The following is a 16,318-nucleotide window of genomic DNA, read 5'->3' as shown; positions in this document are numbered from 1 at the left end:
TTTTAACCCAGCATGTAAAACAAATAATGCAGTTGATTTTCTAATGCTTTTCGACATCTCCAGATACTGTAAGACACAGGCTCTCACATCCAGTTGGTTAAACTCTACCTTCTTAGGATTAGTGGGAGGACCCACAGAACGAAGGAAAAACAATTTCCTGTGTTCTATGGAAATTTGTCACTACTTTGGGTAAAAACCCAGGGTCCGTGTGCAACACCAGCGCCTCTTCAAAAATTTGTAAAAACGGCTCTTTCACCGAAAGTGCCTGAAGCTCGTTAATGCGTCTGGCTGTGGAAATAGCCACTAGGAACACCGTTTCAAGCGTGATCCATTTCAAGGAAAGTTCTTCTTCCCGAGACTTTTTTACCCATCCCTGTAACACAATTGACAGGTCCCATTTGGGTAAATTTTTGAAAGGAACAGGTTTAATCCTGGTCAATCCCTTAAAGAACCTGCTGACCAGCGGGTCTGCCTCCAGAGGTTGATCCAACAAAACCGATAGGGCCACAATTTGTACCTTTAAGGTACTAATGGCCAGTCCCTTATCCGCACCGTCTTGTAAAAACGCCAAGACTGTCGGGATACTTATAGACACCTTTTTAGTGTCCAACCATGAACAAAAAACCTTCCAATACTTAAATTGCTTGGGTTACTCTCTTTCTACTAGAAAGGAGTGTTCTAATCACCCTATCCGAGCGCCCCTTAGACTTCAAGAGGCTCTCTTCAGACGCCAGGCCGATAACTTTAGGGTCTGCATTTCTGGCAACAGAGCTGGACCCTGGGACAGCAGATCCTTTCTCTCCGGCAGTAGGATGGGAGGCTCGTCTGTCAGACCCAGCATCATTGAGAACCACGGTCTCTTCGGCCAATATGGAACCACCAGTATTAATGTGGCCTGTTCCTGCAAAAATTTCCTCAGGACTAGAGGAATTAGCTTGACTGGGGGGGGGGGGGGGGGGGGGGAGGCGTAGCGAGTGCGAAACGCCCAGTTTTGTGCCAAAGCGTCTATCCCTTTTGCCCCTGCGTCCCTTGCTAGGGAGTCGTATACTGGGACCTGGGTGTTAGCTTTCTTGGCGAACAAGTCCACCTCCGGAAGACCCCATTTGCGCATTGCACATCAGCTGGAAACTCTCCCTTTTCAGGGACCATTCTGATTCGTACACCCTGTGTCGACTCAAAGTCTGCCAGGTGGTTGTCTACCCCCTTTAGATGGACCGCTGAAACTGATTCTAGGTTTTCTTCTGCCCAATGCGTGATCGTACTTGTTAGCTTGATCAAGGAAGGGCATCTCGTTCCTCCCTGTTTAGGTAGGAAATCGCCACTATACTGTCCGAGAGGACCTGTACATGGTGGTCCTTCAGATCCCTGGCAAACGCCCTTAAGGCTTCCCAGATTGCCTCCCCCAGTATCCTTGGGCTATTTAGCACAAAGCACTGGCATCCATAGTGATGCAGACAGACACTGGAGGAGACCACCATAGACCTCGTACTAGGTTCTCCTCTTACACCACCAAAGAGACCTTCTGGTCTTTGAGGATAGAGGATAATCCCGTCCAGGGATTCTTGTGTCCCGTCTCAGCTGCTCAGAATATTGGCGTGAAGGCCCCTGAAATAAGCTCTTGCCCAAGGAACCGCAGGGATTGTTGCCACTAATAGGCCCAACCCTGCCATAGCTGAGCGGATGGAAATTGTCCGACTGGACTGCAAAAAGGTTACCATCTTTTTCACCTTTTCCCCCTGTGAGGAAGACTCTGTGACACAGAATCTACCAGGAAACCTGGATACTGTATGGCCCGAGTTGGTGTCAAGTGCGACTTTTCTTCGTTTATTAACCACCCCAGCCTTTTTAGGCAAGAGATGGCTACCCTCAGACCTCTCTGCAGTTGGAGCTTTGAGGGGGCGAAAAATAAAAGGTCTTCCAAGTATGGTATGACAGCGACCCCTTTCAGCCTCAGGGGAACCAATGCTTCTGCCAGGACCTTAGTAAATATCCTGGGGGAAGAAGATAGACCGAATGGCAGAGCCCTGTATCGGATCTGTCTTCCCCCAAGCATCACTATCCTCAAATACTTTTGAGTCTTCTCGAATGGGGATGTGTAAATATGCGTCCCTCAGATCGAGAGAGGCCATGAAACAATATGGAGGGAGTACTGACCTCACTGTAAAGATTGTTTCCATCCGGAATTTCTTATAAGTTACCCACTTGTTCAGCAACTTTAGATTCAAAATTCACCGGAATTTGCCTAACGGTTTCTTCACCACAAACACATGCGAGTAGAAACCGTGGTTTATTTCTTGTGACGGAACTGGCACTAGAACCCTCTGGTCTATTAAATCGCCAATTTGCGACAGCAAAGCTGTCGCTTTCTGGGGATCCTTGGGAGGCTTGGTCAGACACATCCTTGTCTGTATTTTGTAACCCTCCCTGATGGTCCTCAGAATAAAAGTATTTGGGGTAGTCTTTTCCCACTGTGGGAGGAACTGCCCCAGTTTTTCCCCCACAGGGAACAGGTCACTGGGATTTAGTGGTTTTTTTAGAAGAGGAAAAAAGATTCTTTCTGTTTTCCTCCCATCCACTGTTTCTTAGTTGTTGACTCCTTAGAGGTCTGTCCCTGTGACTGTCCCTGCCTTTGGGGATGAAAAAAAGCATTTACCTGTAGCTTTTTGGGTTTAACAGGAAAGGCCTTCTCTGCAGTACGGTCCAGGACTTTTCAAGATCCTGTCCGAACAAGAGGTCTCCCTCAGAGGGGATGCCACATAACCTCACTTTTGAGGCCGAGTCTCCTGACCAAGACTTCAACCAAAGTGCCCTGCGAGATGCGTTTACGAGGGCAGCGGTCCTGGCTGACAATTTAACAGACTCTGCAGAGGCATCTACCATATAACCTGCTGCTTTATGCAGCATAGGAAGGGAATCCAGTATTTCCTTTCTGGAGGCCCCCCCTTCCAAATGGCTTTGCAATTTGTTCCAGCCAGACCTCCAAGTTGCGAGCCACTATTGTCGTGGCCATTGCAGGTTTTGAATTAGTCATGGTTACTTCCCATGACCTCTTCAGCAGCACCTCCATCCTTTTATCCATGGGTTCCTTAAGATCACCCATGTTCTCAAAGGCGAGGTTGATTTTACACACTGGGAAAAAGCTGCGTCTACCTTGGCACTTTGTTCCAGACGCAAGTGGGGTCCTCGCTGAAGGGGAATCTCCGCTGCATACTTTTAGGAAAAAAAGAGCTTTTCCCACTCTCCAGTGTGCTATGATCTGCCTTTAGGGTCTGATACATCTGGTCATGCAAGGACAGGGAGACTGGCTCTTCTTTAATTTCGAGCGTCTCATAAATCACCCCCAGTAAGGCATCTACCTCCTTGAGTGAGAGCCTGTATCTGGGGAAGCTTGTCCCTTGCACAGGAATATCTCTGGATGATGCCGTCTCACTTAGGCCATCCAGTGAATCAAATTCCTCTTCCCCTGATTCGTCACCTTCCTCTGGGGTGGAAGCAGGGGGGACTGCGGCTGGTTTTTGGGGTCTCAAGGTTCGCTAGCATTGTCTTGATGGATTGCATTTCTTTCTGTACTCCAGAAATCAAATCCTAACAGGCCCCGTAGCTTCCTTATAGACCAATTTGTCTATGCATGGTTTGCAGAGGGGCTTCGACCATCCTTCTTTTAATTTATTCATACATGAAGGACATGTCTTCTTCCCCCCTGACCTCCCTGGTTCTTTGGGCAGAGCCCAAGACAAGAGAAGTAGAGAAGGAAGGGAAAAACCAGACAAGCTAACATCAGCGAAACCTTAGCAAAAAATAGGATGCCTTCACCCAACACCTATGTGCACCCCACCAACCGCTAACAGGATTCACAAGACTCTTTAGTCCGGATCCTGTTTGAGAGAGGGAGGGAGGAAAAACACACCTGGACCATTTCAGAATGCCTTTGCATTGATTAGTCCATCACTCCCCCCCTCACTCCCAACCCTGTAGGTACAAGACACCTCTGTGTTTGCCTACCTGAGCTGGTTCGGCTCCACTGCCACTCTCCACTGCATCCATTTTGATCGGAACACGCCTGGAGGCTTCTTTTCGTAATGGCGATAAAGCGATGCAGCACGAACGCTTGAAGCACACGCCTAACCGCCTGGATGCAGCGCGAACGCCTCGTGGCTGCGGCTTTTTAAAATAGCCGCCAAGGTCCCGAACGTCCACGCTCGCCGCGCGACCCGGGACCGGTAGTGGATTGCCGGAAGTCCTCTATCCTCCTCCTGTGATGCACAGGCCGGAACTCGAAGCCTGTGCCCGTCCCCCACCTGACTTCGCGCCCAGTTTGAACCTATTGTCAGGTGGGGAAACGAACGCCCTCCCCGGGCTTCAGAAGGAGAACGCCGGTTTCGAAGCTGCAGTCAACCTGACCGGAGGACTTCAAAACGTCCGTTTACCAACAGGTAATCCGAACTCCTTCCCCGTCTCTTATGGGCTATCCCACCGTCAGGGGAAGGGGAGCTCCTGATCCAGCCTCCTCCTCCGGTGGAGGAAACACAAAGACTGAAGGGGAAGGGACGGAGACCGCCCTTAAAAGATCTGGATTGTGTTTCCTGCCTCTGGAGGTGGAGCCTATCTCTCTAGTGCTGTCCTGGACAGACGACTAGAGAAAAAGGACCTAATTGCAAAGCTTGGGTGAAAGGTTATCAAAGGGGAGTGGTAAAAATGCAGCTTGGCTGTGTGTTTTTACTGCCCCTTCCCCCCATCACATGTGTAAAAGTAGCATCTCACTATGTGCTCATGATGTATGGCTCTGTCAGTGTAACATGACTGTGTGGTGCTGACTTTGTTATGGCTGTGCTGAGTTATAGTCTGTAACACACAGTACAGCCATATACAGTATCAGGAAAGTCAGCACCACACAGTCATGTGCCCTGATCATCATAATGATAATAACCATGAGCACACAGAGTCTGGGGACTGCACATTATACAATAGTGTGTGTGTGTGTGTGTGTGTGTGTGTGTGTGTGTGTGTGTGTGTGTGTGTCTGTGTGTCTGTGTACCACTGCCCTTGTCCAGATTACTCCTGCTGCTCTGTCTGTCTCAGCAGCCTCAGTGATAAGTCCCTCAAGCTGCAGCACTTACTGAATGAAGGGAGTCGTATAACAGTAATATCCATCCGCCGGAGAGGCATACAGTGAGCAGGAAGAACTTTAGTTTGTGCAGGTATACTGAGAACAGCATGAAATTGTATCCTTGCACCGGAAAATGGAAAAAAAGTCCCTCTTCTGCTTTCACCTCCTGGGCCCCTCTGGTAACCTGATGGGGCCCAGGAAATGAATATATATTCCTTTATATACCTTAGTAATCAAGTGGGGGCGGGTTAATATAGTTATTTAGATTTTTTTTTTTTTTTTTTTAGCTAGAGGTTAAAAGCTGCTCGGGCACCCCCTGCTGGCCAGGCCCGGTACAACAGGGCTGGTTGTACTGCCCTATCAGCGGCCCTGCTCGGGGGTCTTGTGGACTGTACGTTCACATTTATAGTCTGAACAACATCTGTCTAACTAAACTTGGTTGGGCTTGATTTCCCATTCCTTCTACTGCTAATATTAATGCTCTGTTCCGTTTGCATGGGCTAGCACAAAGGTATTCCGTAATGAAAGAGACACATTATTAATAATACAAAATATTTATCAATTGGAATTATATGGCCACGGCGTTATCCATGGGGGGCTAGTTTGAACATTACAAATTTAAATACATATAAATAAATATAAAGCCATCTTGGCTAAAATACATATTACACAAAATTAAGCGGTGTCCATCCAGACAATGCTGGACGACTACTCCCCTTTTGGATAACATGACTTGCCGAAGATCGGGAGGGCGGGTGGGCGCTGCGGTCTGGTCCAAACGGTCTGTGGGAACACCGCTCCAGGCCTTTTTATTGGCTCTCTCCGCGCGGGCTTTACAACCGCCAATTTTGCCCAATCAGCTGTTCTACTTTATGACCCAATCCCGTGGCTGTTGCTGCCCAGGGATACTGCAGTGACCTATAGCAACCTGTAAATAAAAAAGAGCAGAGACTGTGGATCCCCCTTTGAGCTATCCCATTGTGGTCCAGCATATTGCTATGACTTTTCATTCTCACATTTTTACACACTTCGGTCTTAGGGTGTCTCTATTCTTGATGGAACAGCAATGGAGACATCTTTGTCAGTCTAGGGGGACGGAGTGTAATGCCGCGTACACACGGGCGGACTGTATGGCCTACTTAGTCCGCCGAAACACATTTCAGCGGACAGTCTGCTTCATCGGACTTTTTCAGCGTGCAGTCCGGCGTACTAAGTATTTCGGATTTTTCTAAATACTGTCCGTCGTACTCGCATTTCGGAGGACAATCCGGCTGTGTGTATGCCAGTCCCCAGTACTTTTGAAATGAGCGGACTTTTCCCGCCCGGAGAAAAGTCCGCTCATTTCGAGCGGGTATCCAGGTAGGCCGGGCCCGCGAAGGAGACGTCGCTGGCCCCGCCGCCTGGTATGGACTTAAAGGGGAACCCCAACGCCGAAAAAAATCGGCGAGGGGGTCCCCCCCAAGTCCACAACAGACCCTTGTCCGAGCACGCTACCCGGGCGGCCAGGAAAGGGGGGCGAGCGAGCGCCCCCCCTCCAGAGCCGTACCAGGCCGCGTGCCCTCAACATGGGGGGGTGCCAAAGCACCTTGTCCCCATGTTGATGAGGACAAGGGCCTCTTCCCGACAACCCTGGCCGTTGGTTGTCGGGGTCTGTGGGCGGGGGGCTTATCGGAATCCGGGAGCCCCCTTTAATAAGGGGGCCCCCGGATACCGGCCCCCCACCCTATGTGAATGAGTATGAGGTACAATGTACCCCTACCCATTCACCTGTAAAATAAAAGTACAAAAAAAAACACAACACACGAGATAAAATACTTTATTGCACAGCTCCGGGGGTCTTCCGTCTTCGGGGGTCTTCTCGCCGGACTCCTCCGCTATCTTCTTGTAGCTCTTTTGCTAGCGGAGGAGTCCGGCTTTCTTCCTCGCCGCCGGCCTCTTCTCCCAACTTCGGGGGTCTTGTCCCCCTCTTCGGTTCTTCTGCCGGGCCACCGCGCCTTCTTATAGCTCTTTTACAGGCGGTGGCCCGGTCTTCTGTCGCCGCCGCCGCCTTCCGTTCTTCTTCTTCTTCTTCTTCTTCTCCAGGAGATGTTGCCTCGGCGATCTCTCCGGCCGGAATGCCAGGGACGCACTGCGCGGCCACTTATATAGGGACAAGGGGCGGTGTCACATGGCTTTATGTCACATGGGTTGGTGTCACATGGTGACCCCGCCCCCTTACGATGTCATAGTCCCCATGTGACATCAACCCGTGTGACCAACCCATGTGACATAAAGCCATGTGACACCACCCCTTGTCCCTATATAAGTGGCCGCGCAGTGCGTCCCTGGCATTCCGGCCGGAGAGATTGTCGAGGCAACATCTCCTGGAGGAGAAGAAGAGCTAAGAAGGCGCGGTGGCCCGGCAGAAGAACTGAAGAGGGGGACAAGACCCCCGAAGTCGGGAGAAGAGGCCGGCGGCGAGGAAGAAAGCCGGACTCCTCCGCTAGCAAAAGAGCTACAAGAAGATAGCGGAGGAGTCCGGCGAGAAGACCCCCGAAGACGGAAGACCCCCGGAGCTGTGCAATAAAGTATTTTATCTCGTGTGTTGTGTTTTTTTTTGTACTTTTATTTTACAGGTGAATGGGTAGGGGTACATTGTACCCCATACTTATTCACATAGGGTGGGGGGCCGGTATCCGGGGGCCCCCTTATTAAAGGGGGCTCCCGGATTCCGATAAGCCCCCCGCCCACAGACCCCGACAACCAACGGCCAGGGTTGTCGGGAAGAGGCCCTTGTCCTCATCAACATGGGGACAAGGTGCTTTGGCACCCCCCCATGTTGAGGGCACGCGGCCTGGGTAGGGGGCCGGTATCCGGGGGCCCCCTTATTAAAGGGGGCTCCCGGATTCCGATAAGCCCCTCGCCCGCAGACCCCGACAACCAACGGCCAGGGTTGTCGGGAAGAGGCCCTTGTCCTCATCAACATGGGGACAAGGTGCTTTGGGGCACCCCCCCATGTTGAGGGCACGCGGCCTGGTACGGTTTAGGAGGGGGGGCGCTCGCTCGCCCCCCTTTCCTGGCCGGCCGGGTAGCATACTCGGACAAGGGTCTGTTGTGGACTTGGGGGGGACCCCCACGCCGATTTTTTTCGGCGTTGGAGTTCCCCTTTAAGTCCATACCAGGCGGCGGGGTCAGCGATGTCTCCTTCGCAGGCCCCGCCTACCTGGAGACGCGCTCAAAATTAGCGGACTTTCCTCCGCGTGTGTGGGCGAGTCCGTTCATTTCAAAAGTAGGGCGGATAGTATGGCGGACTTAGTACGCCATATTAGTCCGCTCAAAAAGTGGTGTGTGTGGTCAAGTCCGTTCATTCGAAAGTATGACGGACTGTCCGTCGGATTGTATGACGGACTAAGTAGGCCATACAGTCCGCCCGTGTGGTCGCGGCTTTAGATTTACTAGCAGATTTAGATGAACTTAACTAACAAATTACAGCCCGATTCCATTTAACACAAATTAAGCAGTTAACCACTTGCCGACCGCTGTCAGCAGATATAGGTTGGCAGAATGGCACGGCTGGGCAAAGTAACACTGCAATCTAATACATTTCTGTGTTTAATACCACTTTAGCTGCTTCTGTCTTTGTTAGCAGAGAGGAATGGAAGGTCCCTTCTCAGAATCATTATTATTATTATTATTATTATACAGGATTTATATAGTGCCAACAGTTTACACAGTGCTCCACATTATAAAAGGGAGACAATATAGTTACAATACAATAAAATACAAGAGGGTTAGGAGGACCCTGCTCAAAAGAGCTTACAATCTAATAGAATCATATCAATCTGCTCTAATTCATCCCAAAGGTGTTCTATCGGGTTGAGGTCAGGACTCTGTGCAGGTCAGTCAAGTTTCTCCCCCCCAAACTCGCTTATCCATGTCTTTATTTTTTGGTGTGGGGTTGTTTTTTGGGGGTTGGGTTTGGCCCCTTAGTTCAAGTGAAGGGAACTCTTAAGGCATCAGCATACCAAGAGATTTTGGAAAATTTTATGTTCCCAACTTTGTGGAAACAGTTTGGGGATGGTCCCTTCCTGTTCCAATATGACTGTGCACAAAGCAAGGTATATAAAGACATGGATGAGCGAGTTTGTACTCAACCTGTTCCTCCTCGCACAAAGAAGCAGATACCAGTCCTGCTGATGGTTTAAGGGGCCCTGTCCAGCTCTCCTAGAGTAACTGTCTGTCTCCTGGAATCTCCTTCATGCTCTTGGGACTGTGTTGGGAGACACAGCAAACCTTCTAGCAATGGCACATATTGATGTGCTATCCTGGAGGAGTTGGACTGCCTGTGCAACCTCTATAGGGCAGTGCCGACAAGGCCCAGGCCTAGGGCGGCACTTCGCGAGTGGGGCGGCAAAAAAGAAGCACCCTCTCACACTGCACTGCCAAACTGGAGCGCGACCTTCATCGGGGCAGGCAGAAGGAGCAGCTCCGACAGTGGGCCGGATCCTGAGGTGGTATAATGTCAGTAGCAGCGGCGGAGGAGGGGCCTGCATGAGCTGGATGTCCTGGCAGACGAGGATTTTAAAGCCTGTGGCGTGCAAAACACACTCCAAAAAAACTTCACCCGGTGCATAAAAAATGTGCACACACATAAAGAGTGACACAAAAAAGTGCAGACGGGTACACAAGTCCTCTAAAATCAGAGGACCTTGTCCTGAATCCCCCGGGGCGTTAGGCTCCTGACAGGGACAAGGACACTTAAAACTTGGTCTTCCTGGCCGAAACCAGTCAGACCCCGTTCTTTGGAAGGTCTGCCGAAACAGACCCACCCAAATACTAGGTGAGGCTCCCCCGAAGGAAGACCCCAACCCTAAGGAAGAGGGCGAACTAAGCCAAAAGGCCATGTCCACCCCCTCCCCAGACTTTCAGGACAGGCCCTAGAACCTGTGACCCTACTCATCACAGCAAACGTGCAAAGTGACAAGACAAGACGTGACAAAACACACACTGAAAAGAAATAAAAAGTGGGGAAGGGATAGTGGAGAGGAGAGTGAAAAGGTGGTCGTTGTGTGAAACAATGACCAGGCCCTCCGGCCAGGAATAAAAAATTCCTCTGGTCCCAGCCAAAAGGCCTGGCCCAAGAGGCAGGTGCTAAAAAAGCGTGTTATGGTGCAGTGACCTTGGTGCCCAAAATCAAAGTGACCCTCACTCACAGTGATTCTTAGGCACCCCCGGACTGCACATACTCCATAGGCTTTCAAGACCGCCCTGACCCATGGTCCGGACCACAGCAGCCCCCACCCCAGACAGGAAGGCATGAAGATCAGGAAGCTTGGTGAGAGCCCTTTACCATCAGGCTCCACCGTCGCTCCCTTCACTCCTTCCTGATTACATTCGGGAAGTACTAACCCCTCCTCCCCCCCTACCTAGGGACCAGCCGGTTTTCCCTCCCGTAAAACTGTCCAGGGCTAGAACTACCCCAATCCAGGCCAGAAGGCCAGGTACCCGACCCTCTGGATCAGAGCAGGCAGCACCCATCCTCACCAGGAGCATCCTTCCAGACGGCTCAGACTCGACCATGCATCGGCCCCCAGTTTACTGTCGGGCGGCACGACGTGGCCCCTACCGAAACTGTCCTTCCGGATGCAAATTACGCCATCAGAGAGCGCCGCCCAAACCCTCTCGAATAGGGATGGAACAGCGCCTCCTTTGGCAACTGATAAGAACAGATACTACACTTGATCTTAGCCAAAAGGCTGAGAAGCGAAGAGGATGCTGCAGGCGCTGTACAAGGCGGGAGGCGGCAGGCGGTGGGAGGCAGAGTTTCTGGCTGTCTGTGCGGAGGTTGGGGGAAGATCTACTGGAGGAGAGGAAGAAGCTGAATGGAGTGGCCACAAAGAAAACTGTCAGCACCAACACAGATGGCACCAGGTGAGGCTGACAAGCACAGCACAGAGGTGACAGGCAGGGACAGCTTGCTCTGTATCCTATGTGACAAAAAGTGCAAGTGCTAAAAAATATGCATTAATACGTACAAGAAAATATTGTGCACACTGAGGTGTTATCACATTGGATTGGCCAGGCACCATCTATTTATTCACTATTTATTATGGTGAAGGGATCCACCAACCATCTATCAACTGTTAATTGATTTATGGACTCATATTTTGTTTTTTGATTGCAATCTGGTTTATCCACTCAGGCACTCTGAATGCAATATGGGACATTTGATTTTATTGCACTTTATTTAATCTATACTCTGTGTTTCATACATTTTTACTTGCTGTGTTTGCACATGATTATTATGTTTGTCACTATTATACGCTGACCCACCTTCAGTTTTAGACTGTTTGCACATATCAAGCTCACTGCAAGAATACCTTTACATTTATGTTTACAGTATCTCACAAAAGTGAGTACACCCCTCACATTTTTGTAAATATTTTATTCTATCTTTTCATGTGACAACACTGAAGAAATTACACTTTGCCACAATGTAAAGTAGTGAGTCTACAGCTTGTATAACAGTGTAAATTTTCTGTCCACTCAAAATAACTCAACACACAGCCATTAATGTCTAAACCGCTGGCAAAAAGTGAGTACACCCCTAAGTGAAAATGTCTAAATTGGGTCCAATTAGCCATTTTCCCTCCCCGGTGTCATGTGACTCATTAGTGTTACAAGGTCTCAGGTGTGAATGGAGAGCACCAAAAATAATGCTGCGCTAGAACTTATAAAATACCAGAATAATCCTGTGACATATTATATCCTGTTTTTAACCACTTAAGGACCGCCGCATTGCCATTGTACGTCATCGCAATGGCACAGGCAGGCACAAGCATGTACATGTACGTGCCTGCCTTCCAGCGGGTGGGGGGTCCGATCAGACGCCCTCCCACTGGATACGGCGGTCCGGTTCGCTGCAGGAGTGATCCGTGATGAGGGGATGGCTGTTGGTTTCTGGCCATCCCTTCTTGATCGCTCCTGGCCAATGAGAAGCTTCCTCCCCTGTGAAAATGTAAACACAGGAAGGAAGAAGTGATGTCACACTCCTCGTGGCGGTCTTTTTGACCGGACAGCGTGGAGTGAAGACATACAAGTAAGTACACCAACAGTCCACTGACACATAGGTACACATAGGCACACATTTCACCCCAGTCACCGCCCGATCACCCCCCCCGATCGGCCCCCGCCCCCCCCCCCCCCCCAGTCACAGTGTCACTAATTGCAGTGTTCATTTATTTACTGATCACTGCATTTAGTGTCAGTTGTGACTGTAAAAAGTGTCAGGGCAGCTAGTGTTAGGCCCCTTTAGGTCCAGGGTAGCCCCCTACCCCCCTAATAAAGGTTTAACCCCTTGATTGCCCTCCCAGTTAACCCTTTCACCCCCTTTTACCAGTGTCACTAAGCGATCGTTTTTCTGATCGCTGCATTAGTGTCACTGGTCCCGCTAGGAAGCTAGTTTTTTTTTAGGTTCAACGCCAGGTTTTTATAGCGTTAGGTACCCCGATATATAACCTAATAAAGGTTTTAACCCCTTAATTGCCCCTAGAGTTAACCCTTTCACCAGCGATCTCTGTATAAGTGTCACTGGTGACGCTGGTTAGCCAGTTAGTTATTTAGGTTCCCCGTCAGGTTTTTATAAAGCTTCAGGTACCCCCATATAAATACACAATAAAGGTTTTAACCCCCTGATTGCCCTTAGTTAACCCTTTCACCAGTGTTCACCGTATAAGTGTTATGGGTGACGCTGGTTAGGTAGTTCGCTTTTTATAGCATCAGGGCACCCGCCATTTATTACCTAATAAAGGTTTAACCCCCTGATCACCCGGCGGGTGATATCAATTCGGTTTTAGGGTCAGAAAAGGTCTGCGTTGCCCCAGGCAGTGCTAGGTTAGTGCCAGTACCGCTAACACCCACGCGCAAAGCATACACCTCCCTTAGTGGTATAGTATCCGAACAGATCAATATCTGATCTGATCAGATCTATACTAGCGTGCCCAGCAATTTAGGGTTCTAAAAAAACGCATTGTTAGCAGGATCAATCCAGATACCTGCTAGCACCTGCGTTTTGCCCCTCCGCCCAGCCCAGCCCACCCAAGTGCAGTATCGATCGATCACTGTCACAAACACAACACACATAACTGCAGCATTCACAGAGTCAGGCTTGATCCCTGCGATCGCTAACAGTTTTTTTTGTAGCGTTTTATACAGTCGCTGACAGGCTAGGTGTACCCCTAAATTTAGAGCCCAAAATGGCAAAGCGAAGGTACACTAGTGAAGAGGCCTACACGTTTCTGAGCATGACAGATAGCGAAGAGGAAGACACTGATCTGTCAGATTCAGGCTCAGAATACGAACCTGTAGAGGACAGCGCCTCCATGTCAGGTAGCTCTGACGACGAAGAAGAGGTCCCTGCTAACGTCAGGCGTATCCGACCCCGATCTTCTGATGTTGTTGAGGTGCAGGAACGGCAAGTCCCTCGTATGGAGTATAGAGCCAGTACTAGCGCCACTCATCCTTTTGGTGAACTGGCAAGCACCAGCGGCCTAGTACACCCTGGACGTACATCCAGCACTGCAGTATCACGTGGTGACGTGGCGAGTCCCATAAGTGCAGTTCAAGCTGGCGAGGTGGCAAGCACAAGTAGTGTCCCGCTGCCACCAAGAAGAAGACTAAGACAGGCCCGTCGTTCCCATAGTGCCCTTCCTGCAGAATTCGCCAATCCTGATTGGGTGCCCGCCACTTCTGCAGCACCAGTACTTCCCCCATTCACTGCCCAACCCGGTATTCAGGTGGATACAGATGATTTTACGCCACTTGATTTTTATTCTCTGTATTTCACGGAAGATCTCTATAGATCTATTGTGGACCAAACCAATTTATATGCTGCTCAACACATCGCCGCTAATCCCCAGTTGCCTTCCCTTGCCAGAGATTGGAAACCAGTTACGGTTTCCGAATTTAAAGAGCTTTCTGGGCCTTTCCCTCAACATGGGCACACATAAATTCATGACGTTGCGGGCTTATTGGTCCACGCATCCGACTGACCACATGCCCGTGTTCTCTAACTCCATGTCCAGGAAACGATATGAGCAGATCTTGCGGTTCATGCACTTCAGTGACAATGAACTTTGTCGTCATCGTGGAGACCCTGAATACGATCGGCTCTACAAAATTCGGCCCCTCATAAACCACTTCAACCAACGTTTTGCAGACTTGTTTACTCCCCAAAAAGTTGTCTGTGTTGATGAGTCCCTGATTAAGTTTACTGGTCGCTTGTCATTCAAACAGTACATTCCCAACAAGCGTACCAGATACGGGGTCAAGCTCTATAAGTGCTGTGACAGGGCCACAGGCTATGCATGGAGCTTTATGGTTTATGAGGGTAAAGATAGTTACGTAGAGCCGGAGAACTGCCCTGACTACATAGGAAGCGCTGGCAAGATAGTGTGGAAATTGGTGTCACCCTTATTCGGAAAGGGGTACTACTTGTACGTGGACAATTATTACACCAGCGTGCCACTGTTTAGTCACTTGTTTGATAATCAGATTGGAGCATGTGGCACCGTGCGACCTAATTGCCGGGGCTTTCCCCAGCGGCTTGTAGATTCCCGTCTTAGGCTGGGGGAGAGAGCCTGCTATCGGTGTAATAATTTGCTTGCTATGAAGTGGAGGGATAATAAGAATGTTTTCTTTCTTACCTCCCTTCATGCAGACACGACGGTCCAAATTTCTACGGCGACTGGTATTGTGGAGAAACCCCTCTGTGTCCACGAATATAACAAAAATATGGGAGGGGTGGACCTCAATGACCAGTTGTTGGCGCCGTATCTAGCTTCCCGTAAGGCCAGACGCTGGTACAAAAAAGTCTCTGCTTACTTATTTCAATTGGCTTTGCTGAATGCTTTTGTGCTATACAAAACTTCAGGCGGGACTTTAACCTTTCTTTTCTTACAAAGAGAGGTTGTCACAGAGCTTCTGTATCCAGACGGTTCTGCACCTCACCATTCCCAACCAAATGCAGTAAGCCGGCTGCATGAGAGGCATTATTCTTATGCCATCCCGAGTACCCCTACCCAACGAGCCCCCCAAAAAAGATGTTGTGTCTGTACCAAGCGCGGATTTAGGCGTGACACCCGTTGTTATTGTCCACGCTGTCCTGGCAATCCTGGTCTTTGCCTTGGTGAGTGTTTTGAACGCTACCACACACTAGTGAAGTATTAGCGTAGGGTACAGCATTTCACAGGCTAGGCACACTAACACAGAGTCTCCCAAGATGCCATCGCATTTTGAGAGACCCAAAATGTTACAGTTGTTACAGTTTACAGTTAAAAAAAAAGTGTATTAAAAAAAAAAAGTAAAATAAAAAAAAACAAAAAAAAAATATAAAATATAAAAACCAATAGTTGTCGTTTTATTGTTCTCTCTCTCTCTCTCTCTTCTCTCTAATTTTTTATACTTTACTGTTTACTGTGTTTTATTGTTAACCATTTTTCATGTTTTCAGGTACGCCATTCAGCTGCAGCGTGGATTTATTTATCTTTACAGCAACAGCGTTTTCTCCCACGATACATAAAGCCGTGACTCTAGTGCTGTAGGAGGTGATTTCACCACCACAGTTAGTTAAAAAAGAGCATATATGCCGAAGCATGTGGGCATAAGGGGTGGAGGAGCGATTTTGCTCCTAATGCCATGTACATATGGTCAAAATTCAGACGGAGGGCTTGCCCGTGGAAAAGTTTGAACGTATGTACGCGGCATAACTTTTTTGCGGGAGGATGCCCCCATGCTTCGGCATATATATATTTTAGGCACAGGTTGTGTTAAAAAATGTTTTATTTTTTTACTGTTTTTTTTGCCATTTGCTTTGCAGGTATGGTATGGTAAGGTTTTACTGTTATACTGTAATGTTACTTTGTTTTAACGTTAACCATAATTTGCTTAGCAGGTACGCCATTCAGTTGCAGCGTGGATTTATTTATCTTGACAGCAACAGCGTTTGCTCCCACGATGCATAAAGCCGCGACTCCAACGCTGTAGGAGGTGATTTCACCACTACAGTTAAAAAAAAAGAGCATATATGCCGAAGCATGGGGGCATAAGGGGTGGAGGAGCGATTTTGCTCCTAATGCCGCGTACATACGGTCGAAATTCCAATGCATGCTTGCCCGTGGAAAAGTTCGACCGTGTGTACGCGGCATAACTTTTTTGCGGGAGGATGCCCCCATG

General features: G+C 49.2%; 1 protein-coding gene and 1 pseudogene across 1 annotated transcript in view; one reads left to right on the top strand and one right to left on the bottom strand.

Annotated features, from left to right (window-relative positions):
* Positions 1–16,318, top strand: part of LOC143962295 (complement C3-like) — a 324,990-nt gene that overhangs the window by 168,847 nt on the left and 139,825 nt on the right. The gene's annotated exons all lie outside the window — the stretch shown is intronic.
* LOC143964598 (U2 spliceosomal RNA) lies at positions 10,715–10,854 on the bottom strand (annotated as a pseudogene).

This window comes from Lithobates pipiens, unplaced genomic scaffold (assembly GCF_037356315.1).
Source record: "Lithobates pipiens isolate NorthernLeopardFrog02 unplaced genomic scaffold, aLitPip1_a1.2 Scaffold_8, whole genome shotgun sequence".
Classification (NCBI taxonomy): domain Eukaryota; kingdom Metazoa; phylum Chordata; class Amphibia; order Anura; family Ranidae; genus Lithobates; species Lithobates pipiens.
Note: the sequence above shows the minus strand (reverse complement) of the source record. Positions and strands in the feature narration are given on the sequence as shown.